Source organism: Macrobrachium rosenbergii, chromosome 8 (assembly GCF_040412425.1).
Source record: "Macrobrachium rosenbergii isolate ZJJX-2024 chromosome 8, ASM4041242v1, whole genome shotgun sequence".
Taxonomy (NCBI): Eukaryota; Metazoa; Arthropoda; class Malacostraca; order Decapoda; family Palaemonidae; genus Macrobrachium; species Macrobrachium rosenbergii.
The window spans coordinates 65,600,200-65,618,158 of NC_089748.1; positions in this window are offsets into that span (position 1 = coordinate 65,600,200).

The following is a 17,959-nucleotide window of genomic DNA, read 5'->3' on the forward strand; positions in this document are numbered from 1 at the left end:
ATATATATATATATATATATATATATATATATATATATATATAATGTATATATATGTAATGCCAATGGTGAAACATCTAATTAACGATGTAAACCAAGGATGTGTATGTGTATGTGTCTAGATCTATGGGAAAACAAACTAATGTTAAATTTTTAATTCAGAGATAAATAACGGAAACTGGTCAATTGAGATACACTGTAGAAACGGAATAGTCCTCCCAAAATTGATTTGTTCCTGGTGCCCTTGCACCAATTGTATCAATGCCATAACCTTTAGCCTGGCAAATCGTTTGCAACTTTTAGTGACATATTCAGATTATTTCTTAACCTGCTTTCCGAATTCTGTAATTTTTCCATTAAGATGTTATTCTGGATTCTAATTAACAAGTAATCGAGAATTGTATTGAATGACTTATCACTGTTGGTACCATAAACAAACAGAAGCTTAGTAAAATTTACAATTCTTTGAAAAATCTTAAGGATAAGGCGTTGATACCCTAACATATGGACTTTTTTTGTGCCAAAATGTTGTGGCAAAAGATGAAAAAAGCAATATGTAGATAGCTCATCTTTTCCTCAAACTTTTCATTAAAGAATATTTTCTAAACTAATTTCAGAGCATTAATTGTCTTAGGGAAGCACAAATAAAAGTCAACAACACAGTTCATTTTTCTGAACGTCCTAATTCACAAATCCATTCCAAAGAATAAACATCATTAACTTATAAATTACACAACCGGATTATTAACTAAGAAATCTGTCTCTTTGAGTCAGAAAATTGCAACGATTTTGCCAGGAAAAGGGTCATGGGTGATACAGTTGGTTTAAAGAGAGAGTTGTTCCCACCCAACTCTTTCGAAAAAAAAATTTCTCCTTGAGCTGTCATTTTTCTGAATTTCCAGTTTGATGTTCCATTCAATAATTCCGTGATTTGCTTATCTACTGGATAGTGAAATGTTTCCATCACTGATATTTTTGGAACTTATATATCTCATTTATATGATATATAATTGATATTATATTAACTATATATATTATATATATGATATATATATATTATATGAATCTTAGCTTCTCCCCAAATGCATATTTAAGGTCAAGCATTCACGCATTATCATCATCCCAAGATTTTATCATTATTTTTTTTAAATCATAGTCAGGATGTCTGTCTTCAAATTTTGTATATGTCACTTGATACCTTATATACTTCACAGATTGGCCAGAATGCAATTTCATCGCCTGCCATCTTCCAGGAGCAATTAGTTACTGCTGTTGGCCTTAGGAGAAGGAGCTCATCCGGCATTCAAAGGCCATTCCTCCACAAGGGACCAACAATTCTGTATTAGGAACCCCTCTGACTTGGGCCACTGAGCATACAAAACCTAGGCTTTTGGTACTTCCTATGGTGGTAATGTCCTAACAGAGATTCTTCATTACATTTAGGTAAACAATCAATTATAGGTCTTATTGTGATGGAGAGACTATGGGTATTTGTGAAAGAGTAAAACTTTGTAAACAGTGTCTGAAAGAAAGGTTCTGTAAGCAAGTGTTTATAGTCACTGAATCGCGTGATAAGAATAAAAGGGAAGTGCTTAAATTGCAGTGTAGTTTTAAGAAGAGTGGCTGTTGTGTCAGAGGAGAGTAGTGGTTTTGAGGCTGGTCTAATTTCTGCCTATCCTCCTCGCTCTTCTGTTCCATGTCAACTGCTGCGATTACGTGGTGGGAAAAACTATCTACATTCAGGGAATTCCATAATCAAATTTTTTCCTATCTATCACAAGACAGATGCCTCTTGCCTCTCATCGGACGATTGTTAGTTCCTTGCAAAAAAGATCAGTTTGAGGAGATCTTGATGTGTTGGTAATTTCTGTCTTAATCAAGTAATTCATTTTTTATAGATATCTAAGAGGATGAGTTATCAGAGGCGATAACAAAAAAAAAAAAACTCAGGTACGTCCTATTCAATGCACCTTAGAATGAATTCCAATCACGGAACATATTTATGTGAAAGGAATCCGATCTCAGGTATCAAATTCTTTTTCAGGACCCAAGTTAATTTTCCCCTCTGAAGAAAAATAAGAAAAAGTTAAATCTTTGGAATTCTGGCAGTGCTGCTTCCAAAGTTAGGCAGAATCTTCTTTTCCTTGTTTTTGCCCGAGAATCTGCATTAATTTATGGGAAAATATGACTCATCATTACTTGGCTTCTTCGTGTCAGCTGCATGAATGATGTCAATCAGTGACAATCAAAAGAGTGATTAAAATTTTTCGCTTATTGAACCAGAATTACTGCCTGACGAAATGGCTTTTAGAGTTATTAACTAAACGAAGGAAAGGCTGAGAAGAAATTTCGAATTTTATGCAAGTTCAGATCGATGTACAAATTTATGGAGATATGTAGCCTGTATATAATAAATATATATATAATTAACAAATATAATATTAATTTTTATATAATATATATATATGTATATATATGTGTGTGTGTGTGTGTGTGTGTGTATGTATATATGTGTGTAATATATACATAAAACATACATACATCATATATATATAACTGTTATATTTATATATATATATATATATATATATATATATATATATATATATATATATATATATATATATATATATATATATATATATATATATATATATAAATATAAGAAATAAGTAGTGAATTTAAATACGAACAATAAGCGAATAAGCAATATGCAATGAGAACCTTATTTTTATAAGTGCCTCAGATTAAAAGTTTAATGTAAGAGTTGTTCAGGAATAGTTCTGTTACTTTTACTAACTCTTAATAGTACATCTGCATGGAAAAAATCACAAAAAAGACCTATCTTTCGGTGGTCTCAGTATAATGCTGTATGAGCCGGAATCTTTAACCACGGCCCGGTGGTGTCCTATCCTATATCGTTGACAGAAACACGATTATGGCTAACTTTAACCTTAAATAAAATCAAAGCTACTGAGGCTAATGGCTGCAATTTGGTATGTTTGATGATTGGAGGATGGATGAAAATCAACATACCAGTTTGCAGTCCTTTAGCTCAAAAAACCTCAACTTTTGGGCTTTGGTCCATTGAAAATTTAGTGGTTTTATTTATTGGAAATGCTAATATAATAGTGACTGAGTTGAGTTTCCTTACTGAGATATAATTTGAGGGCGGACAGAAAATGTGCGGACGGACAGACAAAGCAGGCACAATAGTTTTCTGTTACAGAAAACTAAAAAAAAAAAAAAACAGCCAACAGCCACGACGACACGTATAAGATAGGAAGGAAGGAAAAGTCTAAAAAAAAAAATTAGGATAATAAGATTTAAAGACGATTCCGCGTTTCACCTTCCAAAATGATTTTTCCGTCGGCGGATTGAGGAAAACTTGGGCCAGATCAGAACTCGCCATTTTTGTTTCCTTCGTCCTTGTGTAAATCTAAGATAGGTAAATTCTTTACCACAGTTGAAAGAGAGAAATTTCCTCTAGGAAACCGAAGGGTAGTAGCAAATGGTTTAATTTTTGTTTGTTTAATAATTTTATATATATATATATATATATATATATATATATATATATATATATATATATATATATATATATATATATATATATATATATATATATATATATATATATATATATATATATATATATATATATATATATATGTATATATATATATATATATATATATATATATATATATATATATATATATATATATATATATATATATATATATATATATATATATATATATATATATATATATATATATATATATATATATATATATATGTATGTATATATATATATATATGTATATATATATATATATATAATGTGATTATATATGTATATATTTGTTGTTATATATGATATGTATTGTATATATATATAGATATATGTATAAACATATAACGGTTTTTCATTTTATAATATATATATACATAAAATATCTAATATATAAGAATACCTAATATATATAATCGCTTATGAATATATATATATATATTATAATGTTTATATAAGAATGATATATTCAGTATAAATAATATACTGTCTTTCGATAAAACAAAACAGTTATAAAACAAAATCTATCTTTTGCTACAATACAATCTCTTTAGCCAACACCGTACCCGGACCTCAGTATTTCAACGAAACTCCTCGGCTCATATCCGGCCGACAGGAGGCGGCAATTATATCCGACAAGGCCTTTGACCCAATCAAAATAGCCGGAGTGAGGTCGGTCGAAAGCTCAGGTGAGAAGAGGGAGAGGAAGAAGGGAGAGGAAGAGGTAAAATTGATTATACGCTGGCCCTTAATCGATCGTTTAGCGTCTGGGTGGACATGAACGAGACACCTTCCATGGTTTTTTTTTTTTAATTAAACATTATTTTATAACTGCAGTCAAGTCAAATCATTTCAGATGGAAGGAAGGGTTCATTGTTTGACTGGTGCTTGATTTACCAGATATATAAGAACTGGCGTTGCAATCACTAAGGTCATTTGGTGCTAAAGAGGAGTTTTGCAGTGCTTTATAAAATCTTTTTTTAATAACAATAAAATTATATTTTCTGACGAAACAAAATTAATTGATTAAGGTATTACCATGACCTTATAATCACAGCAATTACGGTCCATCCTGGCGTCGCAATTATAATGGTCATCGGTGCAAAAACAGCATTACAGTATGTGAAAAAATTATAAAATTCGACAGAGAAAAAAAGATAAATATTTACATCACTTGCTAAACCAAGGTGAGACTTTGAAGTGCATGCCTCACAAGGGGTGGGACCCTGTGAGGCATGCACTCAGCAGCTGCACTTTAAGCTAAGCCTGCAGGGTCAGCAGCCACTACATTATACAAGTGGCACTGGTGAGGCTCAAGCCCCTGCTACTGAGGGTGCCCTGGTTTGGCTGCTGATCTTACTTGCTAAACTATCATTGAGGCTGTTAAGAAAACATGCCTCACAAGGGTGGGACCCTGTGAGGCATGCACTCCACAGCTACACCTTAAGCTCAGCCTGCATGGTCAGTAGCCAGTACAGGGTACAGGTAGCACTGGTGAGGCTCAAGCCCCTGCTACTGAGGGTGCCCTGGTATTGGCTGCTGATCTTACTTGCTAAACCAAGGTGAGGCTGTGAAGTGCAGGCCTCACAAGGGGTGGGACTCTGTGAGGCATGCACTCCACAGCTAAACCTTAAGCTCAGCCTGCATGGTCAGTAGCCAGTACAGGATACATATAGCACCCATGAGGCTCAAGCCTCTACTAGTGAGGGTGCCTTGGTATTGGCTGCTTATCTTACTTGCTAAACCAAGGTTAGGCTGGAAATGCATGCCTCACAAGGGGTGGGACCCTGTGAGGCATGCACTCCACAGCTAAACCTTAAGCTCAGCCTGCATGGTCAGTAGCCAGTACAGGGTACAGGTAGCACTGATGAGGCTTAAGCACCGGATATTGAGGGTGCCCTGGTATTTGCTGCTGATCTTACTTGCTAAACCAAGGTGAGTCTGTGAAGTGCATTCCTCACAAGGGGTGGGACCCTGTGAGGCATGCACTCCACAGCTAAACCTTAAGCTCAGCTTGCATGGTCAGTAGCCAGTACAGGGTAGAGGTAGCACTGGTGAGGCTCAAGCCCCTGCTAGTGAGGGTGCCCTGGTATTGGCTGCTGATCTTACTTGCTAAACCAAAGTAGAGACTGTGAAGTGCAGGCCTCACAAGGGGTGGGACTTTTTGAGGCATGAACTCCACAACTAAACCTTTTTTGTCAGCCTGCATGGTCAGTAGCCAGTACAGGATACAGGTAGCACTGGTGAGGCTCAAGCCCTACTAGTGAGGGTGCCCTGGTATTGGCATCTAATCTTACTTGCTAAACCAAGGTGAGGCTGTAGAAGTGCATGCCTCACAAGGGTGGGACCCTGTGAGGCATGCACTCCACAGCTAAACCTTTTGCTCAGCTTGCATGGTCAGTAGCCAGTACAGGATACAGGTAGCACTGGTGAGGCTCAAGCCTCTACTAGTGAGGGTGCCTTGGTATTGGCTACTGATCTTACTTGCTAAACCAAGGTGAGGCTGTGAAATGCATGCCTCACAAGGGGTGGGACCCTGTGAGGCATGCACTCCACAACTAAACCTTAAGCTCAGCCTGCATGGTCAGTAGCCAGTACAGGGTACAGGTAGCACTGATGAGGCTTTAAGAACCAGATAGTGAGGGTGCCCAGGCATTGGCCTCTGATCTTACTTTGCTAAACCAAGGTGAGGCTTAGAATGCATGCCTCACAAGGGTGGGACCCTGTGAGGCATGCACTCCACAGCTAAACCTTAAGCTCAGCCTGCATGGTCAGTAGCCAGTACAGGGTACAGGTAGCACTGGAAGGGATGGTAACTCTCTCATTTAGATTTGATGCCTTTATGACAGATTCCGATTCCTTTATTACAGATATACCGAAGTCCATTTTCGGTCCAACAGTTGCAGTATGTCCAACATCCAATTGAATCGCAATACTACTAGAGCAGCAATTATTCTAACCGCTAGTAGTACCATGACGAAATTGTACATTACATCAAAGCAATGCGCTAACATGATTACTGTATACAGTTGAAAGCACTCAACTAATGCTTAGTTATGGGTTATGAAACACGACCCCGAGCTCTGGTAAAACCAGCCTCAGAGAGCTCCGGAGTCCACAAAGAGCTGCTGAAGCTTCAAGTCTCTCTCAAGTCTCAGTTCTCTCTCTCTCTCTCTCTCTCTCTCTCTCTCATCAGAGGTGCCTCACACTGAGTGACCTGGGGCAACCCGAACGAACTGTAAGGTAAGGTCTCTCTCTCCGTTGCAGATTGCGAGGGGGCAAAGCCACGAAGCCACTGAATGTTTTGATCTTGGAATTCTTCGAGCCTCAGAGACCTCCGGAGTCCACAAGCTGCTGAAGCTTCGAGTCCGCTCTCTCTCTCTCTCTCTCTCTCTCTCTCTCTCTCTCTCTCTCTCTCCGTTCCAGACTGTGAGGGAACGAAGCCACGAAGCCGTTGAATGTTCTGATCTTGGAAATCTTCGAAGACTTCTCCCGGGGGAGAGGAAGGAAGCAACGAAGCGGCGATTGATATTAAATGCATCCTGCCATCAGTTGTCATTACATTTCGATTAAATGGAATCGCGTTTTATAATGTGTCAGCAAGAATCCTTTGTTCCATTCTCTTTGTTCTTTCCAGATAAGTTTCATTTTCATCTGCTTTCAATCTGCATTTTTAGTTTTCTGTAGAAGAAAACTGTTGTGACGGGTTTGTCTGTCCGTCCGCATTTTATCTGGCTGCACTTTTTCTGTCAGCCCTCAGATCTTAAAAACTACTGAGGCTAGGTTGACCATCCATCTTCCAGTCATCAAACATGCCAAATTGCAGTCCTCTAGCCTCAGTAGTTTAGATTTTATTTAAGGTTGCATTTAACCATAATCGTACTTCTGGCACCGATATAGATGCCAACAACAGGCCAGCACCGGACCGTGGTTGAGTTTCATGGACCGCGGCTGAAAGTTTCATACAGCATTATGCGCTGTACAGAAAACTGGATTGCGCCGAAGAAACTCCGGCGCATTTTTACTTGTTCTCTATTAAGAATACTCTAGATTTTCGCGGGAGTGTCTGTGTCCCAGTGTCTGAATCCTTGAGGACCATCTAATTCCACGGACATTATCAACAAAGATATCATTTTCATTCTCCAACGCCCCCGATAAAGATTCTCTCTCTCCCAAGTCAAATGGGTTCATTAGAGATTTTTTTATCTCAACAGGAAGACTTCGTAGAGTCACAAATTCAGTATTTGGAAAAACTTCCCTTTTCATTTCAGTCTTCCTTTAACTAGTCCCACTGTATTTTTGTAGCTTCTACAAGACCCGAAACTAAATATGTAATAATGTGTGTATATGTATATATCATATATATAAATATATATATATATATATATATATATATATATATATATATATATTATATATATATATATATACATATACATTATATATACATATACATTATATACATATTTAGTTTCACGCGTCTTGTAAAGCTACAAAGTACAGTGGGGATAGGTAAAGGAAGCCTGAAATGAAAAGGAAACTTTCCAAATAATCTTACTGAATTTGTGACCTTCACAGTCTTCCTGTTGGGGATGAAAAAATCTCTAATGAACCCCATTTACTTGGGAGAGAGAGAGAGAGAGAGAGAGAGAGAGAGAGAGAGAGAGAGAGAGAGAGAGAGAGACAGAGAGAGAGTGGTGAGAATGGAAATGATATATATATATATATATATATATATATATATATATATATATATATATATATATATAAATATATATATATATATATATATATATATATATATATATATATATATATATATATATATATATATATATATATATTTCAGAAAATATGGCTGCTTCAAATTCTAAAGGACACATATATGCATTTCATAGCTTCAATGCTTTAAGATGTGATGGAAGAATTTATGGAGTCAGATGAAACTAGGTCGAGAGACTCGAGTAAAAAAATCTTTGTATTCAGCAAATAGTTTGATTCTCAGCAATGTTGCCGGTCGTGATCTTCCGAAGTGTTATGTATATTCGTGAGTACGTGCGTTAATTTGATCTAGATTATGCCAAAATCTGCCCTAAAAGTGAGTTTGATCGTTCATTAACGTGATAGAACTGCAGTTGTCTAGACGTAGCTTTGGAGAGGATCCAGGCTTTTGAATCGGCAGATAAGGTAGAGTTTGAAATCTCTGTTTTTATGGGAGGAAATTGAACTTGTGATTTTTTACCATGATTTTCTAATCATTATGAACTTTTGAACTGGTGTGAGAGATTTAATATGAATATTCATACCTCTTTCATATTATTATTTTGTCATGTTTCGTTTGCCATATCTTGGCTATGCATTTTACACTTTCCATTATTGTGTTTTGCATTTCATATATTTTTGGGAGTTTTCTATCATGTTTAATTCCTCCGACAGATGTCTGTGGACAGAGTGGATAGTGTGGACTGTTTCGAATAACATGTGGTAGACTGTTTTTTTTGACATGACTAGTTATTGATTTGGGGAGTATGTGTGAGTTTGGATATTTTTCAGGCTATTAGCCATAGTGAGACTTCTTTAATCCGAAGTGTTTTACAGTTCAGAGTTTAGTTATCTAACTCGATAATTCATTTATTATGCATTTTAATCTTTGCTTTGTTTTATTCATTTCTTGTTGGGTTATTTGAATAATAAACCTATTTTTTGTAGAAACTATTGTGTTTCTTTAAATGGTCCATTTAATTGATTTGGTGAGAATGAGTGAGATTCGGGTGGGTGAACTTTGGAAAAGATGAGAGAGAGAGAGAGAGAGATACACGGTGAGAGAGAGAGAGAGAGAGAGAGGGGAAAAAAAATGGATGTAAGTGTTATCGTGGGCGAACTTTCATACGCCGTTTTCCTGAATAAAGATCGTTGGAGCACGTTACGTACACTTTCAAAAAGTGTTAATTCTGTTCCTTGTTACAGAATTAAATGGCGGCAGTGGTGTCTGAATTAAATGTTGGCAGCGGTGTCTCTGATTTTAAATGGTGGCAGCATGATTTTAATGTCTTTAATGATGGCGAAAGAGGGAGATTACTAATAGACTAATTGGTAACGTTGATACCCAAAGCGACTGGGCCGTGGCGTGATGTGGTTAACACTCAGTCTTAAGAGATAGCGAGTTTCATAGGGGTCGAGATTACGTGTGAAATACGGGGAATCCTTTTTTTTTCCGTTTCTATTCGAGTACTGGGAGTGGGGAGTTGTGAAATAGATCTGGATGATCTCTAGAGCAATTTTGGGGTTAACAAAATACCCAAATAAGTGTGAATAGTGGCGATTGTGAGTTAATTACGCAAAGTGATTATTCAACAATAATCGCGCTGCTGTTTTTTTTGCTTCGTCTTCGAGTGGGTGACGTCACAGGCTAGCACAGCTCTGTTTTCGGTTAGCATAGGTACTTCGTTTTCTGTTTCAAAATTGGTAAGTACCCCATTCTCGTAAGTTGCGCAGAAACGCTGTTTTCTGTTCTTCTTTTAGAGGGGGTAACTTGTGCCTTTCTCTAGTGTTCTTTTTGGTTTCTCTTTTTATGTTGTTACGCTCAGGGCGTGTGATTACTCACAAAATGCCGGACGATGCAGCAAGCACATCCCAATCAGTTGTGGTGCATAAAGTGACGAACATTAGTGCGGGAATTAGTAATTTTAAAGGGCTAGTTGATGGGAAGCCAACCCAAAACATAGAAACTTTCATTGAGTCAGTGAACAATTATCTGAATTCCAAGAAAATTACGAATGGCGCTGAAGCTTTAACAGAGGCTAAATCATTTCTGGATTTAGATAAAGGAGATATTGGGAAACGAGCACGCAGTTTCGGGTTCAGAAGGTGTAAAACTTGGAATGAACTGCAGAAATTTCTACGAGCTACTTATGGCGGAGTTCAACGTGAATGTGCAGTTCGGAATTTGCGAGAGTTTCTCAAAATAAAGAAGGGCAATGATTCACTAGTCACATACAGTGCGAATTTATTTGATGCAGTAGTTGAGTTAAAGAAATCTATAATAGGCTCTCCATGGGTAACTGGAAATAATATCTCCTTAGATAATTTTGAAAGATTGTTACACTTTGCTTGCCTTTTAACGTCGGTCCCAGATGTAATTGTAGATAGTTTTGATAAGAGAATTGATCAGGATACAGACGAATCCTTTTGTTTGCACAGATTAACAAAAATCTAGCAAAATACCCGACACTGGACAGTAGTTTTGTACAGGGAGGTGCAAAAATGTCAGCTGCGGTTTCCAAACCACAGAATAATGATAGTCGCTCGCATTCGGAAATGATGCAACAGCGAAGACATGTGCACGAGTAGAATCGAAGAAAATTCCAGAGAGATCAGTCACAACGATACGTTGTTTTAATTGTGATAAAATAGGCCATAGTAAATCAAATTGCAGAGTGAGATATTGTTCAGTTTGCAAATCTTCAGATCATGGATGGAGATTTTGCCCAGCCACAAAGAGTAGAGATTATTCAGGAAGTCACGGGAGGTTTTTCTAGATATGACAGGAGAATTCCACATGATGCAAGTTCTAGATACACAAAGGAACAGCAGAATTTTCACAAGATAAGTTCGAAAACGGACACAGGATAATGACTAATCAGGTCGAGAGTCACTAGAACCTAGGCCGATTGTACGTGGATTTTCTAATGGCAATGAAATTTCTATTTTCATTGATTCTGGTAGCTCAGTTAACTTAGTAAATGCTGACCTTTTTCACTCGAGGTTTCCAGAGTGCAAATTAGTCCCTTCTAGTGAGACAGTGTGTGATGTACAAGCGAGGAAACTGAATATTTTAGGTTCGTCATTTCTTACGCTTTGTATCGGTGGAAAGACAATAGTAGAATCATTTTTGGTCATAGAAGGATTAGCCTTAGGTGAAATGGTTTTGCTAGGACACCCTTCTTGTATGCGACATAACATCAACATTCTTACGGGAGTTCAGGGATTATAATAGGTGAGTCAGGTTGTTTTGTTCCATATATACACAGGAAAAAACTTGTGAGAAACCTAAGACACAGTCTGAGATCATTAGAGAGTGAAGATATTCAAAGATCTTTCAAAGGATTTTTGTTGGAAGATGTTGAATTGCAACCGCGAGTTCCTACATTAGTTAAAGTGTCGCTGAAAGAGAAAATTTTCCTTCTCAAGTGTGCGTTGTTGAGGGAACCGAGAAATTCAAAGACGTTGTGAGTACGGTGTCAGTGAATGAAATTTCAGTCGCAGGCGTGACTTCAGTAGAATTAGTTAGCTATCAAGACTCAGTGAAAAAATATCACAAGGGTACTTATGTAATTGATTTTGAAGAGTTTAATGAAGAGCATAAATTAGTGAGTTTTTGTGGAGACGGGAATATGTTTCCTAACGAGGAGCAACAGTTCCGAAGTCAGGTTCTACATGAACATTTGGCTAAAAGTTGATTATCCTGAGTATTCAGATAAAGTAGAGAAAGTGTTGAAAGAATATCTAGATATCATTGCTTTGAAGGGAGATAAATTAGGAGTTACAGATGTTTTAGAACATTCAATCCGCCTAGAAAAGGGTACAAATCCCATATATATTCCAGCATATCGAATTCCTTTTAAGATCAGAGAAGAAGTAGAAAAAGAAGTTCAGAAGTGGGAGTCGGAAGGCATTATCAGACCGTCCAATTCTCCGTTTAATTTTTCTTTGCTTGCAGTTCCTAAGAAAGACGGTAGTATCAGAGTTTGTGTAGATTTTCGTAAATTGAATGAAAAAACATGCCCAGATAGATATCCGGTAGCTTGTTTGCCTGATTTGTTTGTTGAGATCGGTGGCAAGAATATATATTCATCTATAGATCTTATGCAAGGGTTTTTACAGGTTCCCTTTGTGAGTAGCCGTAAATATACAGCATTTTCGGTACCAAAGGGACATTACGAGTTTAATAGGATGCCTTTTGGATTACAAGGGTCCCCAATAACATTTACTAGACTGGTTAACACAGTACTTCATGGTTTGTTAGGAAAGTCGGTGTTTGTGTACATGGATGACATTCTCATATGCACAGATACAATTGAAGAACATCTAAAGGTGTTAAAGAAGTCCTCAAGCGATTACGGTTCGCTGGTTAAAGGTCAAATTGGCCAAATGTGAGTTTCTGAAGAGAAAAATTGTCTATTTAGGACATGTTATCTCTAAAGAGGGAGTTAGAGTGAATGATGAGAAAGTTAAAGCCATTGTGAATTTTCCAGTTCCCAAAACCAGGAAACAGATTCGTTCGTTCCTAGGTATGTCGGGTTTCTTTCGCCGTTTTGTGCGGAATTTTTCTACAATAGCGTCTCCATTGACAGATTTGTTACGAGAAGACGTTAAGTTTGTTTGGGGTGATAGTCAACAATTAGCTTTTGAGAAGCTTAAGAACGCTTTGGTGAACCCACCAGTTTTGAAGTTTCCAGATTTTAGTCAACCGTTCACCTTAGTGACTGACGCGAGTCAGGAAGGTATAGGTGCGTGTTTGATGCAGAAATTTGAGGGGAAATTACACCCAATTGCTTTTTATAGCAGAAAGTTCAAAACGCGTGGTAGTAACGAAAGGCTGATGTCAGTTGTGGACAAGGAGGCTTTCGCAGTCGTCTCTAGCCTTGTTCATTTTAAGATGTTGTTGTTGGGAAATAAAGTTGAGATTTTTACAGATCATCAACCGTTGTTAGAGCTTTTAATAAGCCAAATTTGTCGCCCAAGAGAGCACGTTGGTTCCTAACATTGAGAGATTTTGATGCAAACCTCAAATACATTGAAGGTAAGCATAATGTAGTTGCAGATGCATTGAGCAGATATTTTCCGGTCGAGGATGAGGAAATACACACCGAATCCTGTGTGGGAGAAGAGAGTAAATATTTGGTGTCTAATGTCTCTGATATTAGTAGTTCTGAGAGATCGCATGTAGAGGACATACACGTTTCTACAGTGCATACTTCGGGGAGAAATAGTGAGTCGGCAGTCTCGGGAGAGATTGTTATTCGTGATAGTGAGAGTAACGCAGTGTGTTATATTACGGGTGAAAATGTCACTTGGGACATAGGCTTGCTGGAACAAAAGCAAGATGAAGATAAATTGTTGTCAGATGCTAAGGCATTTCTTAAGGGAGTTTCACCGAAGAAAGGGTATAAGTTGCCTTTTTCTGGTCTAGAGTTGGAGAATAATTTATTGGTGAGAAAAGTTAAGTATAACTTGCAGAAGTACTCGAAGCATGGGTGAGATTACACAAATCATCGTGCCAGAGAGTCTAGTACCACAAGTTCTAGACATTGTACATTGTAAATTTGGTTCTCCTCATTTGGGTGTAGACAAGACGTATGAAAACGTCAGGTCAAAGTTCTTTGGAAAAATATGTTTTCCGCAGTAGAAGCCTTTGTGAAGAAGTGCGCTATTTGCAATGCGAATAAGCCAGCGACGACAGTGTCGTGTCGTTTGGGTTCATATCCCATACCACATAGGCCGTTTCAGAGAGTGCATATGGATATTCTGGGTAACTTCTCAGAGTCCGCTTATGGTTATAGACATTTATTAGTAGTTGTTGATGAGTTGACTCGCTTTGTCGAGATTTTCCCACTGAAGTACAAATCAGCTGAGGAAGTTGCTATAGCGTTCTTTAAGGGGATAATTTGTCGATATGGTGTTCCTGAATGTCTGATCACAGACAATGGTAGGGAGTTTATTAATAAGACTTTAGACGGTCTTGCTAATTTGTTGGGGATAAAGAAAGTATCTATAATCCCGTATAGACCTGAAGCAAATGGGTTATGTGAGAGGGCGAATCGGAAAGTAATCGAAGCTTTGCGCATGACGGTGGGTAGGTTCCGATACACATTGGGACAGATCTTTGGATGAAGTGCGATATAGTATCAATACTATGATGAATGACACAATTAAGATATCTCCAGCAGAAGCTTTGTATGGATACAAGTTGAAAGGACCTTTTGATTTGTTACCAGAGCGAGTTCAGGGTGATGTTACGGTCACTTCGTTGATAAATACAGCGAGAGAAAGATTTGCACGTATCAGTAAAGAACTTGAACTTAGTTCGCGTGCAATGGTAGAGAAAAGTAACGCGAAATCGAGGGGAGTAGCTTTTTCGATGGGTGATAGAGTGTTTGTTAAAGTGAATGTTCGGAATGATCTGAATTATAAATTAAGTCCGAAGTTCCACGGACCTTTTGAGATTGTAGAGATCAAAAGAGGGAATAGATTTGTAGTTAAAGATGTAAACACTGGAGTGACGAAATTGACCCATATTTCAAAGTTAAAGAAAGTTGGGATGTAATGGAACATTTGTATATAGTCATGTAGTGGAACGTTTGTATATAGTTAGAGGGATAAATGGGTTGATATTTGTATATATATGATATTTTTTTATTTTTTTTTTTTTTGTCTCTTGTTCATTTTAGATGTTGAAGTTCTTAATCATTTGTTTTGAATGATTTTAGAGGTTGAGACATGGGCTAATTTCATACGAGATTTGACCCGTGTGTTAGTGTGTTATGGTGTTATTGTGTTATGATGTGTTTTGTCATCTGACGCAATATCTTTGTTGTTTAAGATTATTTTTTTTGGGAGGTACTTAGTATATCGGACCGAACAAGTCTGATTTTTTTCGGGTTGGGAGATCGTATTTGAGTATTTGGATTTTTTTCCAGTTTCTTTTTTTTTAATGAAGGGAGCTGTATTGTGAGTAATTGTAGTTGTTAAGATCGTGGGAGCGATTGCCATTACGTCAATTGCTATTTTGTTGAGAGTTAGTCAGGTGTTGCGAAATATTTGCTAACCGAGTAGAACTTTCATGTCTTTTACGAGATATGATACCTTTTAGTGTTTGGATAGGATTCTCAGTATTTTTTTTGTTGGATGTTTTTTTTATGAGTGAGTTCCGTAGAGTTATTGTGCTTAATAGTGAGTTGATTGTGATATTCTGAGATACACACTTGGAATTAGTTCACATTGTGAGTGTTTACTTTTGCATTAGTAGTTTTGTTTGGTTCAGTAACATGAAACCTTTTTGTTATTAGACCTTTTTCGAGTGTTTTTGGAGACTCAGTAGTGACATGGGATAGATTAGAGACCATGTTCATTTTGGGAGATCAATATCAAGGTTCGGGAGTTGATTATAAGACAGGTTGTACTTTAGTTAGAGAGAAGTGTGTGTGTGACAGTAGTATTTTCCAGTTGCGAGTTGTGTCTGTGGGTGGTTGTGAATTATCATTAGTTCATGGACAGACTCCGACAGAATGTGACTTTAGACAGTTCCTGCGAGATTACCACATTGAGTCCACCAGAACTCTTCCTGCCATGTTTTTGCAAGGAGTATGCAGTTACAATGATGTGCCAGAACAACAAGTCGACAACATTCGTTCTTCGAGGGTCCAAGCTGTTTGATTCATCCTGCAGAATCCTGTCTCACGGAATTTCTCGTACTTAGCCGTGCTGTATTCAACAGTTCCGAGAAGATAATTATGCGTCATACGCATAACGAGCATTTGGTTAGTGGCGGTACCTACAACCAAGGTGCCAATGACGGTTCCACCGTTGGAAGACATCGACGATTCCGTGATGTTCGAGTATCAGGAATATATTATGCCGACAATTTTAATTGTCTTAATAGCTATTTTACTGATAATTCTTGTTGTGGGAGTAGTAAAGCTTATTCGTGTTTGTAAGATTACATGTAAAGGCTCTAAGAACTCAACCCCAGTGACTTTGGAAGTGCGTCATGAGAGCAGTCCTTAAAGCTGCAGTGCAGTAGACATTGCTAATTGAGCATAGCTCTATTCTGTTATGTTTTATACATATGCTTTTGTTTTAGTTTGCCGTTAAGGAGAGCGAGACGCTCTTATGTGGTGGCCGAGCTCTCAGAAAATATGGCTGCTAAATTTTTAAAGGACACATATATGCATTTCATAGCTTCAATGCTTTAAGATGTGATGAAAGAATTTTTGGAGTCAGATGAACTAGGTCGAGAGACTTGAGGTAAAATCTTTGTATTCAGCAAATAGTTTGATTCCTCAGCAATGTTGCCGGTCAGGTGATCTTCCGAAGTGTTATGTATATTCGTGAGTACGTGCGTTAATTTGATCTAGATTATGCCAAAATCTGCCCTAAAAAGTGAGTTTGATCGTTCATTAACGTGATAGAACTGCAGTTGTCTAGACGTAGCTTTGGAGAGGATCCAGGCTTTGAAAAAATCGGCAGATAAGGTAGAGTTTGAAATCTCTGTTTTTATGGGAGAAATTGAACTTGTGATTTTTACCATGATTTTCTAATCATTATGAACTTTTGAACTGGTGTGGGAGATTTAATATGAATATTCATACCTCTTTTATATTATTATTTTGTTATGTTACGTTTGCCATATCTTGGCTATGCATTTTACACTTTCCATTATTGTGTTTTGCATTTCATATATTTTTGGGAGTTTTCTATCATGTTTAATTCTTCCGACAGATGTCTGTGGACAGAGTGGATAGTGTGGACTGTTTCGAATAACATGTGGTAGACTGTTTTTTTTGACATGACTAGTTATTGATTTGGGGAGTATGTGTGAGTTTGGATATTTTCAGGCTATTAGCCATAGTGAGACTTCTTTAATCAGAAGTGTTTTACAGTTCAGAGTTTAGTTATCTAACTCGATAATTCATTTATTATGCATTTTAATCTTTGCTTTGTTTTATTCATTTCTTGTTGGGTTATTTGAATAATAAACCTATTTTTGTAGAAACTATTGTGTTTCTTTAAATGGTCCATTTAATTGATTTGGTGAGAATGAGTGAGATTCGGGTGGGTGAACTTTGGAAAAGATGAGAGAGAGAGAGAGAGAGCGATACACGAGAGAGAGAGAGAGAGAGAGAGAGAGAGAGAGAGAGAGAGAGAGAGAGAGAGAGAGAGAGAGAAAGAGAGAAAGAGGATGTATTATTATCGGAGCGAACTTTTTACGTCTTTTTCCTGAATAAAGATCGTTGGATCACGTTACGTACACTTTCAAAAAAGTGTTAATTCTGTTTCCTTGTTACATATATATATATATATATATATATATATATATATATATATATATATATATATATATATATATATATATATATATATATATATATATATATATATATATATATATATATATATATATATATATATATATATATATATATAAATCTATGAGTGCGCTATTCGAGCACAAGATACGATAATCAATTTCTAAGTTACATGAAATTAAGTTACTCTGATGTATGGGAGCCATTCGCCAGCGCATTACGATTAAGTCATTCATTTCCTGGTATTGATAATGGATCGAATTGATATGATGATAGATTTGTATTATTCGACTGTT